At 41.0% G+C, this 24744-nt stretch overlaps 1 protein-coding gene and 1 pseudogene across 2 annotated transcripts in view; one reads left to right on the top strand and one right to left on the bottom strand.

Annotated features, from left to right (window-relative positions):
• The window catches only part of FMN2 (formin 2), a 405197-nt gene that overhangs the window by 329461 nt on the left and 50992 nt on the right, over positions 1–24744 (bottom strand).
• On the top strand, positions 9999–22878 carry LOC126951483 (26S proteasome non-ATPase regulatory subunit 2-like; annotated as a pseudogene). Its single transcript, XR_007724490.1, has 3 exons — positions 9999–10091; positions 12602–12801; positions 19989–22878. The product of XR_007724490.1 is annotated as a 26S proteasome non-ATPase regulatory subunit 2-like (transcript).

The following is a 24744-nucleotide window of genomic DNA, read 5'->3' as shown; positions in this document are numbered from 1 at the left end:
CGAGTTGGGAGGATTGCTTGAGTCCAGCAGTTTGAGACCAGGCTAGATAACATAGAGAGACCCCATCTCTACAAAAAATTTAAAAACTAGCCAGGTGTGGTGGTCCACACCTGTAGTCCCAGCTACTTGGGAGGCTGAGTCTAGAGGATCACTTGAGCCCAGGAGGTTGAGGCTGCAGTGAGCTGTGATCGCACTACTGCACTGCAGACTGGGAAACAAAATGAGACTCTGATTTAAATTTTAAAAAAGAAAGAATGCCAACAGATAACTAGAAATAATTTTAAAAACTGAGCAATTCTAGAACTGATAAATAGCCAAAATTAAAACCTCAACAGATCTACTTAATGGTAGATTAGAAGCAGCTGAATAAAAGATTAGTGCATTCAAAGAGGGATAAAAAGAAACAATTCCGAATGAAGAAACAGAGTCAAAAGGATGGGAAATATTGCAGAGAAAATAAGAGGATAAAAGATACAGTGAAGAACTCTAACCTATGTATAACTGGAGTCCCAAAAAAAAAAAAATCATAAAGAGAATAACATAGAAGCATTATCTATAGAGAGATCATTCCTGAAAATGTAAAATGAAAGAAAGTATCAAACTACTACTGATTTCAAAGCCCTATAAATCCTATAAATGGGTGAATACAGTAAAACTGCTATAAAAGAGCTAAAAATAACATCTTAAAAGCAGCCACAAATAGATTACCTTCAAAGAATCAATAGATAGATAATTTTTGTTAAGAAGCTAGCATCATTGAAAGCTAGAAGATAGTGGAATGATCTTTTTTAAACTGCCTACTAGAATTCTACACCTTGTAAAAATATTTTTCAAGAAGAAAATGAAAGAAATCTATTTTAAGACAAAAAACACTAAAGAATTTGTCACCTAGCAGGCTTGCACTAAAGGAAATACAAAAAGATGCTCTTTGGGCTGAAAGAAAATAATCCCAAACAGATTCCTGAAGATGCAGAAAGAAAGAGCAAAGAGAAAAGATTGAATAAATACCAAACAGAAACAGTATTAATGCCTTGTGGAGATAATATAGAAAGATAATTAAAATAAAATAACAACGTGTAACTTGGAAGCAAAATTTATTAAGTTAGGGAATCTCAAGGTTGCTTAATTTGTCTGGAAACAGGTCTTAAGGTTGCTTAATTTGTCAGGAAATAGGTGAAGGTACCAAAAAAAAAAAACCAAAAAAGGCAAAAATGTATGCGATTTTAAAAGATAAGCCTAGGTGTAGTGGCTCAGGCCTGTAATCTCAGCACTTTGGCAGGCCAAGGCCAAAGGGACTGCTTGAGCCCAGGAGTTCAAGACCAGCCTGGGCAAGACAGTAAAATCTCACCTTTATAAAAAAATTTAGAAATTTAAAAATAAACATAAAAATTATCTTGCGTGGTGGGCAAGATAGTAAAATCTCACCTTTACAAAAAAATTTAGAAATTTAAAAATAAACATAAAAATTATCTTGGCGTGGTGACGCACCCCTGTAGTGTAGTCCTAGCTACTTAGGATGCTGAGGTGGGAGGATGGCTTGAGCCCAGGAGTTCAAGGCTGCAGTGAGCTATGATTATGCCACCGCACTCCACCACGGGTGACAGAGTGAGAACTTGCATCAATAATAAAATAATAATAATAAAAAAAGATAGTTGGTAAAATTACAGTTTTCAAACTACCAGAGAGAACAATTAAATAGTAAAGCATAACTGATAAATCCAAAAGACACAAAAGGAAAAGGACTATAGAACAGATAAGACAAATAGAAAATGTACAATAAAATAGTACTTTAAATCCAAGCATTTAAACAATTGTATTAAACGTAAATGGACTTAGTTATACTTCAGTAAAAAACAAGACTGTCAGACAAGATAAAAAATGAGTTCCAAACCTATGCTCTTTATTGAAGATACAAATAAAAAGGTATAAAAGTGATTAAGATTACTAGAAAGTAAAAAGATATAACATGTAAATTTTAAACTAAAGAAGGCAAGTATAGCTATATTAATAACAGATAATATTTCACAGCAAAAAGCATCATAAGAAACAAAGTGGAAGTATTCTATTGATAAAAATGTAATTCATAAGGAAAATAAATAATTCTAAATATGTGTGCTTCAAATAACATGGCTTCAAAGCATATATAGCAAAAATTGGCAGAGCTATAAGGAGAAAAAAAACATGTCCACAAACATAGTAGCAATAACTTTCTCAATAGCTGCTATAATGAAAAGAAAAAAGTAAGGATATGGAAGATCTGAACAACATAATCAGCAATTTGCCTAATGGACTTAAGCAGAACATTTAACCTAAGACATTCTTTTCAAGCATACACAGCACACTGATGAAAGCTGATCACATCTTGGGCTATGGTAAATCTCAATAAATAGCAACATACTGAAATGAAGAGTATGTTTTCTTAATATAATGCAATTAAATTAGAAATAATAAAAGAAGATAAAACAAAGTCTCCGTGTTTGGACATCAAGCAATAAAATTCTAAATCACACATTATTCAAAAAAGGCAACATAGTCAAAACTTTTAAATATTTTTTAAATGAAGGATATATAAATATTTGCCTTAACTTTAGATATACAGTTAATCATGTTTAGAGAGAAATCTTTAGGTTTAAATGCACATATTAAAAAGATAAAAGGCTACAAAAATCAGTATGTTAAATATCCATCTAAAGAATTTAGGAGAGAAAAAGATGCAGCAATTTAGTCCAAAGAAGGGAGAAAGAAGGAAACAGATTTAAGTGTTAATAAATAGCCTCCAAAGAAGCCTTCTGAAAAAGCTAATAAAATTTAAAACTTTGGCAAGTATAATCAAGTAGAGATACAAATAACTAATGTCAGAAATGAAAAAGGAACATAATATTGATCCTACAGGCTTTAAAGTGGTAAAGATACTAGAATAACTTTACACTAAAATTTTAAAATATTAGATAAAACAATTTTTAAGAAAAAAATGCAATTTACCAAAATCAACATATAAAACAGAAAATGTGATTCGTTCCATAACTAGCTTTTGCTTTCTTTTTTTGAGATGGAGTCTTGCTCTGTCACCCAGGCTGGAGTGCAGTGGCAGGATCTCGGCTCACTGCAAGCTCCGCCTCCCAGGCAGGTTCAAGCGATTCTCCTGCCTCAGCCTCCTGAGTAGCTGGGATTACAGGCACCTGCCACTGCGCCTGGCTAATTTTCGTATTTTTAGTAGACACAGGGTTTCACCATATTGGTCAGGCTGGTCTCAAACTCCTGACCTTGTGATCTACCCGCCTCTGCCTCCCAAATTGCTGGGATAACAGGCATGAGCCACCGCGCCCAGTCGCTTTTTCTTTCTTCATAATTTCTTTTGATGATTTTTTTTTTTTTTTTTTTTTTTTTGAAACAAGGTCTTGCTCTGTCGCCCAGTCTTGAGTGCTGTGGTATGATCACAGCTCACTGCAGCCTCAACCTTCTGAGCTCAGGAGATACTCCCACCTCAGCACCCCAAAGCGCTGGGATTACATGCGTGAGCCACCACACCCAGCCCATTTACTTTCAGTATGTTCCAAATTATCAGTCTTTTCCTCTATAGCCAAGATATTGTCCTATTTCAGAAGTTTTTGCCTACTCCACAAGCAACAAGATTCCTCCTATATTATCTTCCAGAAGCTTTGTTATTTTATCTTTCACATTAACATTTATAATCATCCTAGGAGGAGTTTTGTGTTTGTGAGATGGATATCAAGTTTCATCATCTTTTTCATATGATTACCCAGTTGACCCCATCCCATTTATTTAAAAGGCTGTATTAAGCTGCTTTTCAGTGCCACTTTTGTCATTCATTAACTGTCTATACACATGAGAGTCTGGTAGGTGGTTCTCTACTCCACTGTGTGTGTGTGTGTCCTTGCACAAATACTAGAATGCTTCATTACTCTTGCATTATAATAAGTCGTGATACCTGGAATAGTAACTCTTTCCACTTTGATTTTTTTAAAGATCATCTCTAGGCCCTTCCAACATAAAGTTTAGAGGCAGTTTGTCACATTCCACTAAAGCACACACGCACACATTCACCCACACCCTTGAGATATTGATTAGAATTGCATCTAATCTATTAGTTTGGAGAGAAGTGAAATAACAGACTTCAAAACGATAAAGATGATAAATCTGTTCATATATTTGTCATTTCTGATTTCTCTCACTGAAGTTTAATAGGCTTCTGCATACAGGCCATGCACATTTCTGTTCAGTGTCTTCTTAGATTATTTAATGTTTTTAATACTGTCTTAAACATAGTATTTTTTAAGTATCTTTAACATTTTTGTTTGCTGATAGAGAAATGGCATTGGTTTTACACATTGATTTTGTGTTCAGTAATTATGTAAATTATATTTCTAATTAATGTATTTGAAATTTTTACATATACGATCACATCATCATAAATAATGGCAGTTTTATTTCTTCTCCAATTTCTTATTTATCTTCTAGACCATATAGGAATAATTGTTCAATAGAAGACAGAGTGGTAATAGTGGCATTGTTTTCTCATTCCCAAACTTAAAAGAACAAACCTTCAATATTTTACCATCTAAAGATATTTGTGGTAGGTTTCTTATAATCGTCATTTATCAGAGTAAGCAAGTTTTCTAAGTTTCCTAAGAGTTTATGTCATGAATGGTGATACAGTTTACCAAATGCTTTTCTGATAATCTCTAGTGAGGATCATTATATATACACACATTATATACATACATTATATACATTACATGATGTACATATACATATTATATACATATTGCACACATTATATAATGTGTATATATACATGTTGTATACATTATATATAATATCTATTATATACATATATACATACAATGTATATAACGAAAATTATATGGCTTTTAAACGTTAAGCTGACCTTACTTTCCTGGAATCAACCTAACCTGGTTTTGATACATCATTTGTTTTCAAATGTTAAACCAGCCTTGCATTCCTTTATATACATTGCTGAACTAAATGTGCAGATGTTTCATTAAGAAATATTTATATTTATCAGGGATAGTAGCTACAGTTTTCTAATGATTGTATCTGGTTCTAATATCAGGGAAATTTTGGCCTCATAAAATAAGTTGGGCAATGTTCACTCCTGCTCTGTTTTCTGAAAGAGTTTATACTGTCTAAGACTGGTTTTATTTCTTCTTTAAATGTTTGGTAGAATTCACCAATGAAACTACCTAAGCCCAGAGGTTTTGTTAACAATCTTATTTTATTAATAACAAAAAAAATTCTAAGGTAAGGAACAAACTGAAGTTAAGACCAAAAGAATATGTGTGTGTGTGTATCGATAGATAGATAGATACACACACATATTATATAGGGGTGTATGTGTGTGCATATATACACATATATATATATATCCATGTATGCAAATAATTCCTATGCTCCAAGCGGGCTTGAAAATCTAAGCACTCAAGAGAGAGCAAAAACATTCATACCACCATGACTTGGGCTTTTTAAAATAAATTTTCAAACCCTCTCAGTGAGCATGCATTATTTGTAATTAGAATTAAAAGTAATAAATGGCAGTCATGGCTGTCTTCCCACAAATAGGTTAGGTTAAATAGAATAGGTTCTCCCCACACTCTGTTCTGAGCTTGTAATTCACTTTGAAGATCTATTAGTTCATTTCACTAGCCTTCCGCTTCTCACAAAGTCAGAACAAAGTAATGCTGACTCTTAGAAGGGTGAGGAACCCCATTTTGAACTCCATAACCAAAAGAGAGAGATGTGACGGCTCAGGTTTGTTGGGAGTGGGGCTATTACTGTCAAATACAGAAGCCATAGAAGTTAGAAGAGGAGGGAAAAAAATAGAGTGTCAAGCCTAGAAAAATGGAGAATCTCTCTCAAATTACTAAAGGTCATCTGGAAGACATTAACACGATGCCTTTTATTTCTAATGAGGCTAAAGCCGCTCACTTTAAACCCCAGCGTATCAGAGAGAAGACAGACATAAAGATAAGTTTTATATGGTGGATTAAAAAAACACACACACATAAAAAGGCAATCTTTATAATTTTGTAGTAGTTGGACAAGCAAGCCAATTAAAATTTCTTGTTAGTCTCTTTATGGTGTCATGAGACTATTCTATCATCAACTAGATAATGCAAATGATGGAAAATCCCAGAATTAAGGGAAACAAAACAAAGCAGTCAGGTTGGAGGGGAAACAGTTTTTATGAAATTTATAGCAGTTTTATAATGTTTCTCAAATCTCATTGGTTCCAGATAAAAGACTATATATAAACATTACTCAGAAGAGTAATCATTAAACTACCAAAGAATAACAAATACAATATGAAACATAAAATCATATTAATTCAATCTTTAAGAGATGTTACATCTGAATTGAAATATTACATTAGCAATATTCAGCCTGTCTTTTTTTTTTTTTTTTTTTTTTTTTTTTTTTTTTGAGTCAAAGTCTCCCTCTGCCTTCCAGGCTGGAGTGCAGTGGTGCCATCTTGGCTCACTGCAAGCTCCGCCTCCCGGGTTCACGCCATTCTCCTGCCTCAGCCTCCCGATTAGCTGGGACTACAGGCGCCCGCCACCACGCCCGGCTAATGTTTTGTATTTTTAGTAGAGATGGGGTTTCACCGTGTTAGCCAAATGGTCTTGATCTCCTGACCTCATGATCCGCCCACCTCGGCCTCCCAAAGTGCTGACAGGCGTGAGCCACCGCGCTCAGCCGGCCCAGTCCTGTCATTTTTATCACCTAGAGTCTTTATGAGAATGTGGACAAAATAGGGGATGCACTAGGGGTTCAGAAGAAAATTATTAATCAGTTCGACACAAAATGCAGGACTGGTACACGTGGTCAATAACACACTAACAATAGAGACTGAGTAGTAGCTTGGGAGAACTTACTGGTAGGTGGATCAAACTCAGGCATGGGGGAGGGAGATGCAGTTATGTGCTTCTTATAAAAGTATTTGACCTATATTTAGAAGTTCATTTCCATTCAACTTGATGTCTGAATTATTGGTTGACCTTGAAGGAAATAAAACTACTGAAATCTAAATGACTCTTTCCTAATCATACACTAGAGAGGAAACATATGTAGCCAACCTTGTGGCATTGATAAAAATAAATTATATAACATCAATAATGCTCTGAACACCACCCAGGGAGGTCAGTTGACTTACCCAAGGTCATAGCAAATTCAGAAAAAGACAGCAAGGTTCTCCTACCTCCAGCTAAGCATAGAAGCTTTCCTGTAATACACAGAGCTTATGCTCTGAGGCCTTGAAAAACAATGGGTTTTTGTTTTTGTTTGTTTTGTTTTGTTTTTCAAATCCAAGCTGAATGTAACTTGGCACTCTGGCTGGATTAAATATTTGACACATCTTCTACCATTATCCAGCTGCAAGAAAAAAATGAGAGAGGTAGGATCTTGTGGTGATTAGGGGATGCTCTTAGAATTTAAAAAATTAATTTTAAATCCTGGTTCCTACTCTTAATCTTGACTAGTTAAACTCCCTGAACCTCAGTTTTCCCTCTATGAAATGGGGATATTATGAGATAATTTTTGCAAATCCTAAAGCCTGAAATATCTAGTAAGTGTTCCACAAATAGTACCAACTGCAGTTATTATAGTTAATAGTGCTTCTTTCCTTCCTTCATTCCTTCCTTTTTCCTCCTTCGTTCCTTCCTTTTTTCCCCTTCCTTCCTTTATTTCCCTTCTAAATTTTAAAAAAAAGTTATTATAATCATTCACTAGTTTCACCTTCAGATAACCCAGACATGGAGGCAATTTTTCTAATACTTCTGAAAAGTGAAAACAAAATCTTTCAGTACTGCTGTGCATAGCCATAACAGAAGCTATTATTTCTCTCAGTGACTGGTGTTTCAAGGAAAGCATTAAACTAATAGCAATGACTAGGAAAGCACGGTTTTAATGAAGTCACATACTCCCACAGATTTCTGACTACCACAGACATATACAAAGCTGAGTTCTTGAGTAATTAATTGTGAGCAACTACTTTATGCCAGATAAACTAGGTTCAACTAAATGCCAACGTGAAATGTTAAAGTTATAAGCCTCTCCACAGCTTCAGAAGGTGGCTATATAAAGCATTAGCTATTAACACAGCACTGTAGAGGAAACAATAGTTTGTCATATTAAATAACGTAAGCTGTGAGGTAGACTTTTTAAAGTCAATAGTTAAATGCCTTTTCTTGCTAAGAAAGTTTTTTTCCTAACTTTCATTTTCTAGGTATCAGCAAGTACAATTAAGAGTAAATCCATTTAAAATTGAATACTTCTATTATTCTGCCCACTCTTTCTAAAGCTTTCAAAAGCTTGCTCAATTAGCAAAGTCAATCACGTTTGTTTCTAGATCTTATTTTTCTTTCTTCTTGTGTTTCCTGTATATTATAATTCAGGCAATTAACGAATTGCATCTATTGACCTAACATATCCCACTTTCTCAGCGATTCCCGCTAACCTGTAGATGTTCAAATTCCATCTTCTCGGTCAATGCATTCTGCTTGATCCTTTCTGGAGACAGGTCCTGACAAACCTTTTCTACTTTGCATAAGGCCGTCCCATCACAAGAGTGGATGCTTTCTCTTACCATCCCAGGGCCAACCAGGATCTCAGCCCGCCACCTTAGCCTGCTCTAACTCAGCTGTTGGAGAGAAAAAATTCCCCCTGTGAAACAAGTTCATGGTGTCTCTATTTCGGAGACTAAACCCTGCCCTCACTACCTCCCACAGTGTTACTGGAACCAGTTTCCTGACTCTGCATTACCTCTCTAGCACTTCCTTTGGAAATGTAACAAGAGCAACATGGATGAATTAAAAGGAAATGCCTCTGCCGAGACATCTTAAGAGAAGGCAATCAATAAATTTTAAGTATCCTAAAATAAATTTTCGGAAGTAGTGAATGGTTTGGAGTTTAAACAAATGGATTCTTTTTTATCTGCCTCAAACCCAGCTGAACATTTCCCTCTGCAGGAGGCTCTTTTCAATGACATACTTCTTGTTGTTGTTGTTGTTGTGACAGGGTCTTACTCTGTTGATCAGGCTAGAGTGCAGTGGTGCAATCATAGACCCCTTCGGCCTCCTACTCCTGGCTCAAGTGATCCTCCTGCCTCAGCCTTCCAAGTAGCTGGGACTATAGGTGTGCACCACTGTGCCTGGCTGACTTTTTTTTTTTTTTTCCAGTAGAGACAGAGTCTGACTATGTTGCCTCAGCTGGTTTCAAACTCCTAGGCTCAAGTGATTCTCCTGCCTCAGGCTCCTAAAGTGCTAGGATTACAGGAGTGAGCCACCACGTCTGGCCCTTTTCAATGATATATATTTATAAAAATTCTGAGTTTTAGTCATTATTTAAAAAAAAAAAAAAAGTATTTAATTTTGAAGTCCCAGGACAGATGGTCAGATTTTTTTTATGATATAGCTAAAAAGTCCTTTTATATACTAACAAATTGTGGATTGCTCATCAAAAATTGAGAGTATGAATTATCAAAAAACATTACTCAATAAAGCATTGCCCATCTAATCTCCAAAACTAGACAAGCTTACCCCTTCAAAATCTAGTAAGTCGCCAAAATCAATTATTTCCATCTCAGATGTGTCTGTAGAATGTGCTTCTTATTCATCTCAATCACTTTGGGTTCTCAAATGTAGTTTAAAAATATTTTGATAGGCCAGGCACAGTGGCTCATGTAATCCCAGCACTTTGGGAGGCCAAGGCAGGAGGATCACCTGGGGCCAGGAATTTGAGACCAACCTGGCAACATAGCTAGACCCTGTCTCTACAAAATATTTAAAAATAGCTAGGCATGAAAGTGCATGTCTAATCCCAGCTACTCCAGAGATGGGGGTGGAGGTGGGAGAATCACTTGAGGCCAGGAGTTAGAAGCTACAGTGAGCTGTGATCGCACCACTGCACTCCAGCCTGGGCAACGGAATGAGAGTAGTTAAAAAAATAAAAATTAAAACAACATGTATAGTCTCTTACATGATTACCACATCCCTGTAGCTAGCTCTCCACTAAGCAGAAAATCGTCTTCATCAAAAGCAAAGATTAGTGGCCAGGTGAGGTTGCTCACACCTGTAACCCCAGCATTTTGGGCAGCCAAAGTGGGTGGATTACTTGAGCTCAGGAGTTCGAGACTAGCCTGGGCAACATGACAAAACCCTGTCTTTACAAAAAATACAAAACTAGCAGGGTGTGGTGGTGTGAAACTCTAGTCCTAGCTACTCAGGAGGCCAAGGTGGGGGGATTGCTTAAGTCTGAAAGGTTGAGGCTGCAGTGAGCTATGATCACAACACTGCATTCCAGCCTGGATGACAGCACAAGGCCCTGTGGAAAAGGGAAGGGAAGGGGAAGGGGAAGGGGAAGGGGAACTCCTGGCCTCAAGTGATCCTCCTGACTTGGCCTCCCAAAGTGCTGGGATTACATGAGCCACTGTGCCTGGCCCATCAAAATCTTTTTAAACTAGATTTGAGAGCCCAAAGTGATTGAGATGAATAAGAAGGGAAGGGAGGGGAGAGGAAGGGAGGGGAGGGGAGGGGAGGGGAGGGGAGAGGAAGGGAGGGGAGGGGAGGGGAGGGGAGGGGAGGGGAAGGAAGGGAGGGGAGGGGAGGGGAGGGGAGGGGAAAGGAAGGGAGGAAGAGACAAAGGGAGGGAGGAAGGGAGGGAGGGAGGAAGGGAGGGAGGGAGGGAGGGAGGGAGGGAGGGAGGGAGGAAGGAAGGAAGGAAGGAAGGAAGGAAGGAAGGAAGAAGGAAGGAAGGAAGGAAGGAAGGAAAAGATTAGCGTATTTCTTTCTTGCTACTACAAATCTGAGATCTCTGGTTGGTCCAAGGGTAGTGAGTTATTTCAATTGATTTCAATTGATTGTTCACAGTCAGTTACAGACCAAATTCCTTGTTTTACTCTTTCCTTCTTCTCTCTACTATACTTGAGTAATTTTTAAAAATAAGTAAATACAAATATTTGAGACCTCGAATGATTCTGAGATAGAATTGAGATTGCTGATGTGCCTGTGAAGATGCCCTTAGCAACAGGTATCTCCCGTCCCTGTCCCCGCCCATCCTTCACAGCCCACCTTGGTTTCTGCCACTGGAATTGCTCACCATTTCTTGAATGTGTCAGGATCTTTCACAGCCAACCATATCTCTGAGGCAGAAATCAGGTTTTCTGCCAAGAACGACCTGCCTTTTCCACCTGGAAAACTCCTACTTAACTTTCACGTGCTGCTTCAAATGCCATCTTTCTAGAACGGGGCCTTCTTCCACTTGTGCAGGTGGAGTTTATTGCTTCATCTGTGTTCCCAGAGCACTTTGTACCATCTGTGCCAGCATTCACTGTGTTTGAACTGAGAATTCTCTTTGATGCATTGTCTGTCTGCTCCCTATCTCCAACGAGAACGTAAGTTCTCCTAAGACATGGACATGTATTCTTCTTAACTGGGTAGGCCTTGTGAGTATTAACCCTTCTTTTTTTTTTTTTTTAATGGAGTCTCACTCTGTCGCCCAGACTGGAGTGCAGTGTAGCGATCTTGGCTCACTGCAACCTCTGCCTCCTGGGTTCAAGAGATTCTCCTGCCTCCCGAGTAGCTGGGATTACAGGCATGCGCCACCATACTTGGCTGATATATCTATTTTCTGTAGAGATGGGGTTTTGCCATGTTGGCCAGGCTGGTCTCGAACCCCTGACCTCAGGCGATCTGCCTGTCTCGGCCTCCCAAATGCTAGGATTACAGGTGTGAGCCACCGCGCCCGGCTGGTATTAACACTTCTTGAATCCCTTACTACATGTTAGCTTTATCATAATCTAACAAAAAGTTCATAGAATTTAAATGAGGCAACTTCTGGGCTTAAATCATAACTCCATCTTTTTCTAGAAATTTCACTGTGAGAACATTTGGTCCCTGGCCTATAAAACAGTATCACACAGGCTGAGAGTAGTGGCTAACACTTGTAATCCTAAGATTTTGGGAAGTCGAGGTGACAGGATCACTTGAGCCCTGGAGTTTAAGGCCAGCCTGGACAACATAGTGAGACCTCATCTCTACAAAAAATAAATAGATAAATAAATTAGCCGAGCACGGTGGCACGCACCTGTGGTAGCAGCTACTAGAGAGGCTCAGGTGCGAGATCACTTCGGCCCAGGAGGCTAAGGTTGCCGTGAGCTATGATTGCACCACTGCACGCCTGCCTGAATGACAAAGTGAAACTGTCTCAAAAGAAGAAAAAAAAAACCGTAAATACAACCAGCTCAAGGGGTACTTTTTGAGAACCGAGATTAAATGAGATGATACATGAATTTTGCCTGAAAAAGTCCTGCCATGAATATAACAGCAAAAATGATGATAAAATGGCTCTAGCATCCACTCAGTCCCCATTCCATGCTAGGCATTGCCCTAGCCCCTTTACAACCCACGCTGTAAATATCATTAACCCTCCATCTTAACAACTAGGAACCAAGCCCACAGAGGACAAGTGAGCCAGTCAGTGCCACATAGCAATCACCCAGCAAAGCCAAGACTCATACCCAGCTGGGGATTCTACCACACATACTCTATAATGTTCTCTTACCTAGGTGCCTGATATTTTATCTCATCCTCACCAAAACGCTTCGATTTTCCTCACCTCACAGATGAAAACACTAAGTCTCAAAGAAGTAACTCGCCCAAAATCACAGGGCTACGGAGCGAACAACTCAGACTGGAACTCTGGAAAGTTTAGTGGATTTTATTGCCAGTGTTTGTGGCTGTCTCCAATAATCACTGATGGCTCTGAGTAAGGGAGAAGGAGGTGGTGAGTTGCAAAGTAGACACTCCGCAGGGTTGAAAGGCTGAGAAATGCCAAGCCAGTGGCAGGCTTCTCTCTGCATGGATCTGCTTAGTAGAGCAGCAAGGGTTCCAGAAACAGAATCTCCTAGATTGGTATTCTAGCATGACATGAGCTTCTTGGGATGTTGTCTCTACTTAATCCTAGCTCATCCCAGAAGTAGGCACAGGCAACAGGGCCACCATGCTGGGAACAAGCGTAAGAAGAAGAGAGCTTGGTATGTATGAGTCTACCGCATGATGCTATTGCTAGGACAAATTTGGAAACGGAAACAAAAGGTCACGCATATGGAACCCACCCCCACACACACACATCCTCCTCCTGGCTCTATGACAGTAGAAGATGCAAAGGAAGGAATTAGAGTGGGGTGAATTTCAAAAACTATAGCCTTATAAAAGGAAACCAATTTTGAGCTAAAGGAAGGAATGAAAGGAATGTAAGGCTTTTTTTTTCTTTTTCTTTTTTCTTTTTCTTTTAAATGAGCTCAGAGTATCAAAAGGGTCCAGTGAAGAGCACGGAAGATTTAGACTGGGCCTAGAGGAGACAGGATCAGGACAGGATTAGACAGAGGGGAGACTTATGTGTATTCTGTAAATGTCAGAGCCCATGCTGGTACCTACCCTCCAGAAGGAATAAGAAAAGAGAAGATGAAAAGTGCTGATAGCAGGGATTAATTCAGAACAGTGACATGCATTAAAAAGTCCATTGGAGGCCAGGCATGGTGGTTTATGCCTGTATTCCCAGCACTTTGGGAGGCCGAAGCAGAAGGATTGCTTGAGCCCAGGAGTTCGAGACCAGCCTGGGCAACATGGCAAAAACCCATCTCTATTAAAAAAACAAAAAAAATTAGATGGGCTAGGTGGTACACATCTGTAGTCCCAGCTACTAGGGAGGTTAAGGTGGGAGGATCGCTTGAACCTGGGAGTTTGTGGCTGCAGTGAGCTATGATAGCACCACTGCACTCTAGTCTGAACAACAGAGCAAGACCCTATCTCAAAAAAAATAAAGAAAAAGTCCATTGGTTCCTCTGCTTTGCTACACAGACAGTTCTGCTCCTTCAGAGGCAGACTTACACTTTTCAGTGATTCAGTCTTAAAATTAGATAGCAAGTCTCAAGCTGAGCGGGGCAACGTCTAAATGCCTATCATAAAGATTTTCTTAAGCAAAAAGAAACACTGTACGAAACTGCATTCACAATTTTCTAAGACTCCTGTCTCTCAGAATCCAGATTTTGCCCACACCGGAGCTTACATTTTCTCAAAGGTGTTAGCTGAAGGTGAGGTTTGAACAATGTGCTCCGGGAAAACACATACCAAGCAGAAGTAGCACATATATTAAAGCTGCCTGTTGGGTCTCTTTTCACAGAAAGCAAAGCTAAAATAAGGGCTCAGCCTTAAGATCTGTCACCAACCACGTATAGCACAGGAAGCAAGCTGGAACTGAGATTAAGATCTGTGACATGCTCTGCTACTTATAGACTAGGGTGCCTTGTTGGTGCTTAGAATGGGAATTGACTCACCCGTTAGTAGACCATATAGCCATTATGGCTACACTTATTATCATCATTTAAAAACAAGGTCGGCCTTCACGTGCAGTGCTTCATCCCAAATATAATTCAAGAGAATAAAGTAGAGAATTTGAACAAGTCATTTCTAAAGACCATGTCCTTAAATCAACACAACAATTGGGACTTAGAAGCCAGGATATTTATGCATAATATCCATGTATAGTCCCATAGAAGGATGGTTTAGGTTCTACTACATATTTTTTATCTTCTGAAGCTATGGATAAAGGGAAAGTTCCTGTGAGAACCCATAATCTCTTTGCCTTTGAACATACTTGTGAAATGCTAATACATGTGGATGCATAGCCTGTAATGATTATTCCAAAATAGATTTAGGGACTTCTGCATAATAGGCACAGCAGTTAGGAGCAGGCATTTCAGAGTTTAACATACCTAGATCTGAATAGCTTCTCTGCTAATTATTATGACCAGTCTCTTTATAAAAAACACACCTGACAAAACGTCCAAGGGGTGTTAAAGATCAAATGATATGTGTAAAACCCCCAGCAAAGTAAGAACTCAGAAAATGGTGACTATTAGCATTAAACAGGTCATTAGAGGGTTTAGTTTGACTGTTACTGGTGAGGCCACACCATTGGTAAGAGTTGAGAAACGAAACCAATTTTCATCACCTAGCTCAGTACTCTTTAGCTGGATTTTAGTCTCAAATTATTATTAAATGTCAGTTTGACCTTAATTAAAGCTTTGATCCAACAAGGTTGTAAGCAAGATATGCCTTCCCTGTTTTTCTTGGTCTCACGTTGTAAAAACTTTCCTCATGCTTACAGGCATTGCTTCTTGTTCATAATTAATGAGCGCATGGGATGGACTGATGTCTTGTTTCATCCTGTACACAGAAGACACTACCCAGTTTCCACCCAGTTATTTGTTGACTATGTCTGATGGCTGGCTGAAGGATTGCTTGGTGGCTGGAAGAAGGATTGCCGTATCTATAAGCAACCATGATCTTTGTACCTTGATATAAGCTTCTGTACAAAATTTTTGTTCACATCCTTAAAAGTGAAAACATATTTCAATAATGGTTAATCATTTAGCTAAAGGAGCATATAACCCTTTAGCAAATACAACTTAATTAAAAATCCATTTTATCTGAAAAGGAAGTTGTGTTATTTTAACCTATCAAGAGATTTTAATGGAGTAAGTGCTATATCAGAAGAGGACAAAAAATACTTAATCAACATTAGCATTTATACATATCAGATTGTTTTCTCTAATGTTATTGTTACCTTTACTGTAACCGTATTTGTTTCCACCTGTACTTGGGGGAAAAAAAAACACAAATGCTTTTTTTCTTGAAAAATCTATAAAGATTTCACTCCTCTCTAATTTCAAAAATTTACCTCAAAGAATTTTTCATTTTAAAATGTAAAGCTATTACAATTAATTTTCCTGGAATATATTTTGCAGGGGTGAAATTTTAAGACGCCTTCCTGAAACTCCTTCTATTTGGAAATGAACACTATTCTGAGAATTCTTCTGCATAATTTGAAATGACCAGCAGAGGGCAGAGCTAAAAATTTGACACTAGAATCCCTGTGCATGAATGAGAAGAAATTTCCAAAATGAGGCTGAGGAGTTCTATTTTTGACTGAAATTTAGCACCTCGGTTGCTATATTTGCTGAGCTTAGAGACATGCCAAGAAGAAATGTCAACCTAACATTCTCTTCAGTACAAATGGGGAAAATAAAAATCAACAGTGCAATAAAATAATTTAATGCAGTACAAATGCTAGAATTAACCAAAAACAAAGAACTGAAATAATGTGACATAAATAGTAGCTTGCTCATTTTATGCACACATATGAGGTGCAACTAAATAACTTACAAATCAAATACTTGGTGATAAAGGTAGACAAAAATATCTGTAAAAATTAATCTGTGAAAAGTAATTTTATCTGTATCTGTATGTGCATTACATAATAACTTCTTAATCTAGAATATAAACCTTACAGACAAGATTCTTGCAAAAGTTTTCCAAATTTTTGTAGGGTTGTTTGAAACTTTGATAAGTACAAAAATGGTTATTTTATTCTCCACATTCTGTAAGTTCAAAGTTTTACAACCCCTTATATTTCAAAAGCACATTTCGAAAAACGTGTTAATATATAAAGGAAGAAGCAAAAGGAAGAAAAACCCTGGGGTTTAGGCTTATGGGTACAGTATATATTGAATATGATTACATTTAATATACAGAGATTTTTTTTGTTTTTTGTTTCTTCGAGATGGAGTCTCGCTCTATCGCCCAGGCTGGAGTGCAGGGGCATGATCTCGGCTCACTGCAAGCTCCGCCTCCCGGGTTCACACCATTCTCCTGCCTCAGCCTCCCGAGTAGCTGGGACTACAGGCGCCCGCCACCTCGCCCGGCTAAGTTTTTGTATTTTTAGGGGTTTCGCCGTGTTAGCCGGGATGGTCTCGATCTCCTGACCTTGTGATTCACCCGCCTCCGCCTCCCAAAGTGCTGAGGATTACAGGTGTGAGCCACTGTGCCCGGCCAATATACAGAGATTTTATTCAGCAACATATCTGGGCATGAACATCTGCATTTTACATCTCAAGTTTTTTCAAATAGAGAAAAGGTTAAATAGAGAAAGTTCTTGTAAGAAATAAAAAGTGGTGTTAATTCCACCGAAAATTCTGTTAACCCCAACTGGAGACAAACTCAGTCTCAGTCTCTCTCTCTCTCCTTCTCTCTCTCTTTTTCTCTTTCTCTCTCTTTCTTCCTCTTTCTTTCTCTCTCTCTCTGTCTCTGTGTCACTCCATGTGTCTCTCCGTCTCTCTTGGCTGAGCAGTTTCTCAGTTACACACGGGAAGTTAACCAAAGTCATAATAATGATCAATCCAGGGAAACTGTTTTGTTATTAAGGCTTAGCTCTGGCACAGCACTTCTCATGAGCAGAGCTGTATTGTAACTCTTGAGAATTCAAAGGTGAGTGAAATAAAAGACAAGAGCAGCTTCCATGGCGAAGTAGCAACTAACATTCACAGAACACACTTTCTAGAGCAAGACTTTCCCAAATCTGGCTTATCAAAAATTCATATTCCCAGAGCCCAGTCTCAGATCTAGTCAATCAGACTTTCCAGAAGCAGAGCCCAAGAATTTGCATTTCATAAATATTGCCAGGTAGCACAGTAACACGGAATAGCATAAGATGAAGCTGCCGACCTAGCCAGGAGGTAGCTAAGGGAGGTCCCTGTAGATCACAAATAAGAGCTACAGTAGCACCCTAGGGTAAAGCATCTCCAAGTGTAACAAGATTGGACTTGGTTTTTAAAAATCAGGGCCAGGTGCAATGGCTCACACCTGTATTCCTAGCACGTTGGGGGGCCCAGGTGGGAGGATTACTTGAGTCCGGGAGTTTGAGGCTGCAGTGAGCTATGATTGCTCCATTGCACTCCAGCCTGGGTGACAGAGAGAAATCCTCTTTTAAAAAGAAAAAAAAAAAAATCACTCTTTTGTGGAGAAGGAACCAAAGGGAGCAGAGTGGACCCATGGAGACTAATTAGGGGACTACCGCTTGAGACCAAGCTCAACACTAAGGTGACTTGGACCAGAGTGATGGCAACAGAAAGAGACAAAAGGTCAACAGATTGGCTATGGAGGGTGGAGAAAGGGCACAAGAAGTAGAGTCAGCCTTTGTGGGTTGGAATTCCATCTTCTGCTGCTTACAAAACGATCGACTCTGGGCAAGTTACCCTAAGTCTCAGTTTTCACATCAGAAAATGGAAGTCAGATTAACTGAGTTATTTAAGTTAAGACCAATTAATTGAAGTGATCATGTTAAATACTTAGCACAGGGCTTGACCCTCAGTCAGTACTGAATGTCATGGCATGAAGAAACAAGAAATTAAAAGCCTCAATTTTCTATGACTCGTTCCTCCACTCCGGCCAACTAAACTGGAAAAAACCAAACAGACTCACTTAGATTCATTAATCTGCATTCACCATGGGGTCTCATTGCCCCGTCTTCCATCTTACCCTGAGGAGAACATCATCCTCCATTAGTTCTTTACAGCTTATCTCCAAAATGAGTCTGAAATTCCCATTCTATCAAGATTCCATTTTAAAGAACAGACCCTATAACAACTGTCAAGTGAAATGGTACAATAACGATACTAGATTGGTGTTCACTTATTTGGGGGCAAGTTCCTAAATAAACTCAAAACAGCCTATAAGGAAAGTGAATGTTTTCTTACTACATAGTAAATTAGGCACTTACTCTTCACTATATACTATTTATTTTTATTTTTATTTTTTGAGACAAAGTCTCAGCTTACTGCAACATCCGCCTCCTGGGTTCAAGCGATTCTCCCATCTCAGCCTCTCGAGTAGCTGGGACTAGAGTTGCATGCCACCACGCCTGGCTAATTTTTTGTATTTTTAATGGAGATGGGGTTTCACCATGTTGGCTAGCCTGGTCTTGAGCTCCTGACCTCAAGTGATCTGCCCACCGTGGCCTCCCAAAGTGCTGGGATTACAGTGTGAGTCACTGTGTCTGGCCATACTTTTTTTTTTTTTTTTTGAGACAGTCTCGCTCTGTCGCCCAGGCTGGAGTGCAGTGGCGTGATCTCAGCTCACTGCAACCTCTGCCTCCTGGGTTCAAGCAATTCTCCTGCCTCAGCCTCCCGAGTGGCTGGGACTACAGGCACATACCACCAAGCTCGGCTGATTTTTTGTATTATTTTACTAGTAGACACGGGGTTTCACCATGGTAGCCAGGATGGTCTCGATCTCCTGACTTTGTGATCTGCCCGCCTTGGCCTCCCAAAGTGCAGGGATTACAGGTGCGAGCCACTGCACCAGGCCATACTATTTTTTTTTTAAATCATTTTGAACGTGGCATATGTAGACCCCATCTTTCAGTTACACAATTGACACCCGGGAAGAAGAGTGATTATATGTACCAACAGATGTCACCCTCAAAGACCAGCTAATTGATGCATGAAGCTCAAAACCTGTCTCCTGAGCGCCCCTGTCTGCAGGGGATTGTGTCAAATGTTGTAGCTTTCTAAGGCTCATAACGCAAGGTTTCTGCCTCGACCCGTGGCCTGGCTTTGGCTGCCATCTATTTTGAATATGAAAATTGCCTCATTGTCCCAGTGCCCTCACTCACACCTGTGATTCCAGCACTTTGGGAGGCTGGGGCAGGAGGATCACTTGAGGCCAGGAGTTCAAGACCAGCCTGCACAACACAGCCAGAGCCTGTCTCTACAAAATATATAAAAATGAGCAGAGTGTGGTGGTACATGCCTGTGGTGCTCGCTACTCAACAGTCTGAAGCTGCAGTGTCATATAATTGTACCACTACACTCCAGTCTGGGTCACAGAGCCAGACCCTGTCTCAAAAAAAAAAAAAAAAAGAAAAAGAAAAATTGCCTCATTGTAGTAAAAACATTAGGTGCATTTCAAATACAATACTAAAGAAAAAGTTTTTCCCATACACACACACACACACACACACACACACACATATATATACGCACACATACACACACACACACACACACACACACACACACACTATGATGTACCCATGAAAATTAAAACATAAAGGGCAGTAGCAGCAGAGGTGGAGGAGGGAGGCCGGGACAAGACGCCAGTGCAGCCCCCAGCGGCGGCTCCCCGGCAGCGCCAACAAGAAGTCAAGTGGCAAGGAGTGGCAGGATGCCGGGGACAAGGACAAAAAACAGGAGCTGTCTGAGGAGGAGAAACAGCTTCGAGATGAACTGGAGATGCTCGTGGAATGACTCGGGGAGAAGGACACATCCCTGTGTTGACCAGTGCTGGAGGAACTGCGAAGGCAGATTCGTTCTTCTACAACTTCTATGACTTCAGTGCCCAAGCCTCTCAATTTCTGCATCCACACTACGGCAAACTGAAGGAAATCTTTGAGAACGTGGGCCCTGCGGAGAATAAGCATTTTGCTGCTGCTATCATCTCTGTTTTGGCCACGGCCGTGAGTGGGGAGCGTGACTGCCTCAGGTATCAGCCAGTAGGCTCCCAGAAGGAGTTGGCGTCATGGGGTCATGAGTATGTCAGGCATCTGGCAGGAGAAGTGGCTAAGGAGTGGCAGGAGCTGGATGACGCAGAGAAGGTCCAGCAGGAGCCACTGCTCACTCTGGTGAAGGAAATCATCCCCTACAACATGGCCCACAATGCAGAGCATGAGGCCTGCAACCTGCTTATGGAAATTGAGCAGGTAGACATGCTGGAGAAGGACATCGATGAGAATGCACACACAAAGGTCTGCCTTTATCTCACCAGTTATGCGAATGACGTGCCTGAGTCTGAGAACTCAGCCCTACTGCGTTGTGCCCTGGGTGTGTTCTGAAAGTTTAGCTGCTTCCCTGAAGTCCTGAGATTGGCCTCGATGCTCAATGACACGGAGATGGTAGAAGACATCACATCCTGCAGGGATGCGGTCGTGTGGAAACAGATGGCATTCATGCTAGGCCGGCACGGGGTGTTCCTGGAGCTGAGGGAAGATGTCGCAGAGTATGAGCACCTGGCAGAGATCGTGTCCGGTGTACCGCTCAACAGCAACTTCTTGGCCGTAGCTCAGGAGCCGGACATCATGGAGCCCCAGGTGCCTGAGGACATCTGCAAAACCCACCTAGAGAACACCAGGTTTGGGGGTAGTGGCTCTCAGGTGGACTCTGCCCCCATGAACCTGGCCTCCTCTTTTGTGAATGGCTTTGTGAATGCAGCTTTTGGCCAAGACAAGCTGCTAACAGATGATGGCAACAAATGGCTTTACAAGAACAAGGACCACGGAACGTCGAGTGCGGCTGCATCTCTGGGGATGATTCTGCTGTGGGATGTGGATAGTGGCTTCACCCAGACTGACAAGTACCTGTACTCCTGTGAGGACTACATTAAGTCAGGAGCTCACAGGCAAAGTGAACTCTGGGATCCAGAATGAGTGTGACCCTGCTCTGGGACTGCTCTCAGATTATGTCCTCCACAAAGCAACACCATGAAACGTAGTTCCATCTTTGGGCTAGGCTTGGCCTACGCTGGCTCAAATCGTGAAGATGTCCTAACACTGCTGCTGCCTGTGATGGGAGATTCAAAGTCCAGCATGGAGGTGGCAGGTGGGACAGCTCTAGTCTCTGGAATGATGGCAGTGGGGTCCTGCAATGGAGATGTAACTTCCACTATCCTTCAGACCATCATGGAGAAGTCAGAGGCTGAACTCAAGGACACTTACACTCGTTGGCTTTCTCTTGGACTGGGTCTCAATCACCTGGGGAAGGGTGAGGCCATCGAGGCAATCCTGGCTGCACTGGAGGTCGCGTCAGAGCCATTCCGCAGTTTTGCCGACACACTGGCGGATGTGTGTGCATATGCAGGCTCTGGGAATGCGCTGAAGGTGCAGCAGCTGCTCCACATTTGTAGTGAACACGTTGACTCCAAAGAGGAGGAGGAAGACAAAGACAAGAAGGAAAAGAAGGACAAGGACGAAAAGGAAACTCCTGCTTTCTTTCTGGGAAAGAAACATGGGAGCGCATCAGGGAGTGGCTGTTCTGGGGATGGCCCTTATTGCTATGGGGGAGACTGGTGCAGAGATGGCACTACGAACCTCCGGCCACTTGCTGAGATATGGGGAACCTACACTCCGGAGGGCTGTACCTTGAGCACTGGCCCTCATCTCTGTTTCAAATCCACGACTCAACATTCTGGATACCCTAAGCAAATTCTCTCATGATGCTGATCCAGAAGTTTCCTTTAACTCCATTTTTGCCATGGGCATGGTAGGCAGTGGTACCAATAATGCCCGTCTGGTTGTAATGTTGCACCAGTTAGCTCAATATCACGCCAAGGACCCCAACCACCTCTTCATGATGCGCTTGGCACAAGGCCTGACACACTTAGGGAAGGGTACACTTACCCTCTGCCTCTACCACAGTGACTGGCAGCTTATGAGTCCAGTGGCCATGGCTGGGCTGTTCACTGTGCTTGTCTCTTTCCTGGATGTTTGAAACATTATTCTGGGCAAATCACACTATGTATTGTGTGGGCTGGTGGCTGCCATGCAGCCCCGAACGCTGGTTACGTTTGATGAGGACCTGTGGCCGTTGCCAGTGTCTGTCTGTGTGGACCAGGCAGTGGACGTGGTGGGCCAGGCTGGCAAGCCCAAGACCATCACAGGGATCCAGACACATACAACCCCAGTGTTGTTGGCCCACGGGGAACGGGCAGAATTGGCCACTGAGGAATTTCTTCCTGTTACCCCTGTTCTGGAAGGTTTTGTTATCCTTCGGAAGAACCCCAATTATGATCTTTAAGTGGCCACCAGGGGCTCTGAACTGCAGCTGATGTATCAGTGGGCCATGCATCCTGCCGCCAAGGGTGGACACGGCTGCAGACTTCTGGGGGAATTGTTGCCTCCTGCTCTTTTGTTACTGAGTCAGATAAGGCTGTTCAATAAAGACCTTTATCCTGCCCCCAAAAACATATATAAATAAATAAATAAATAAGAAAAGGTTTTCTCCACTTGTCCTGTGACCCTGGGACCATGGCTCAGAAGTCCTCTTGTCCATCCGTCTTCAGTAAATATAATCAAAATACAATTAATATTTACCAAAACATGAGGTAACTTTCAGATTCAAAATAGCTCAGTTCGTTATAGTCTTTAATCTCAGCTATATTTTGGCTTTGCACTAGCAGCTTTGTTTTTTTCAGACACCCTCTTTTCATGCTCCTGACTGGGTCAGAAGGAGCCTCAGTACAGCCTAACTAGGACCATGAGCAGCTCAATATCAGAAAACAGTGATGACAATGAAGCCACCGTACTCCTACCTACAGGCTTAAACACAGCCCTCTTGCAACTTCAAAGCTACAGGGAGACTCTGATAGATTTATGATCTGCACCCAAAGCACATCCCATCAGTCTGATCAAAACTGTCCTCGTCTCATGTAGCTACTTCCAAATGAATCAGTGTTGCCAAGTTTTTCCACACAAAGCATCATGGGAACTAAGTCTAAATTGCCTTAGAAATTGTGGCTTTGAGCATCTGGTTCCCCCAGGCCAAATGTCCCAACTCAACCACCCAACCTCTGAGGACTTCCCTCAGAAGCCCCATGTGAGCCCTAGCCAGCGTGCCACATAGACACATTCTCTCCTGTCCTAAGAGGAGACAGTGAAATCCAGTCTCAGCAACTATCCTCTCCCCTTCATTTCACTGCACAAAATGCAAACATAGGAGACACTTAAAACTCTTCAAAGTTCTCATTTCACCATGGTATTTAAAGTACAGGGCTGGGCGTCATGGCTCACACGTGTAATCCCAGCACTTCAGGAGGCCACGGCGGGTGGATTTTCTGAGGTCAGGAGTTCAAGACCATCCTGGCCAACCTGGTGAAACCTCGTCTCTACTAAAAATACAAAAAAGGTAGCTGCGTGTGGTGGCGGGCACCTGTAATCCCAGCTACTCAGGAGGCTGAGGTAGGAGAATCGCTAGAACCCTGGGGTGGAGTTTGCAGGGGGAGGAGTTTGCAGCGAGCTGAGATCGTGCCTTTGCACTCCAGCCTGGATGACAGAGAGAGACTCCATCTCAAAAATAAATAAATAAACAAACAAACAAATAAATAAAATACCGTCATCTGTTATTTTTCATGCAGATTTCTCATGCAGATTATCATGCTAAGCTCCACTCTTGTCTTAGGCTGTCTTCCATCTTTGAATCCCTAGTATTTTCTTAAAAGCATCCCTTTGAATGCCTAGTATTTTCTTAAAAGTAAATTCTAAAAATGTCCAGGATTCTTCATAACACATAACACCTTCATAACACATTGACCTGACCCAGAAGTGAGGTAATTAGTTTATTAAAGAAATATTTGTTACCCAACTACATTTAACGAATGCACAGGGCCATTAGCTACCAATAATATGAGGAAAGTTAGACTCTGTTTTAAATGAAAAACAATTTCCTTTTCTAATAGAAGGCAGTGTGGCGTGGGGAAAAAGCAAATTGCCCTGAACAGCAGGAGACTAAGATCCTGGCTCTGTCAAATCTATTTTGGACAGAAAAGTCGCTTCACCTTTTGAGCTCCAATGTCCTCGCTTGCCAATTTAAGAGAACTGGGCTATATTAAATACTTGCTAAGGTCTTCTTCAGTTTTGATATTTTTATTATTCCCTCATAAAACAGCAAATTAGTCAAATATGTACACTGTGCAGACACATGGCTTGAAATAATTAAAACAGGAAAATTCTTCCCATATCCTGGGATAGGCTGTGTTTGATAGCGGGAATCAGGGAACACCATAAATCGAAAACTGCTGCTAAATGGAAGAGACTCCCCCC

Source organism: Macaca thibetana, chromosome 1 (genome assembly GCF_024542745.1).
Source record: "Macaca thibetana thibetana isolate TM-01 chromosome 1, ASM2454274v1, whole genome shotgun sequence".
Taxonomy (NCBI): Eukaryota; Metazoa; Chordata; class Mammalia; order Primates; family Cercopithecidae; genus Macaca; species Macaca thibetana.
Note: the sequence above shows the minus strand (reverse complement) of the source record. Positions and strands in the feature narration are given on the sequence as shown.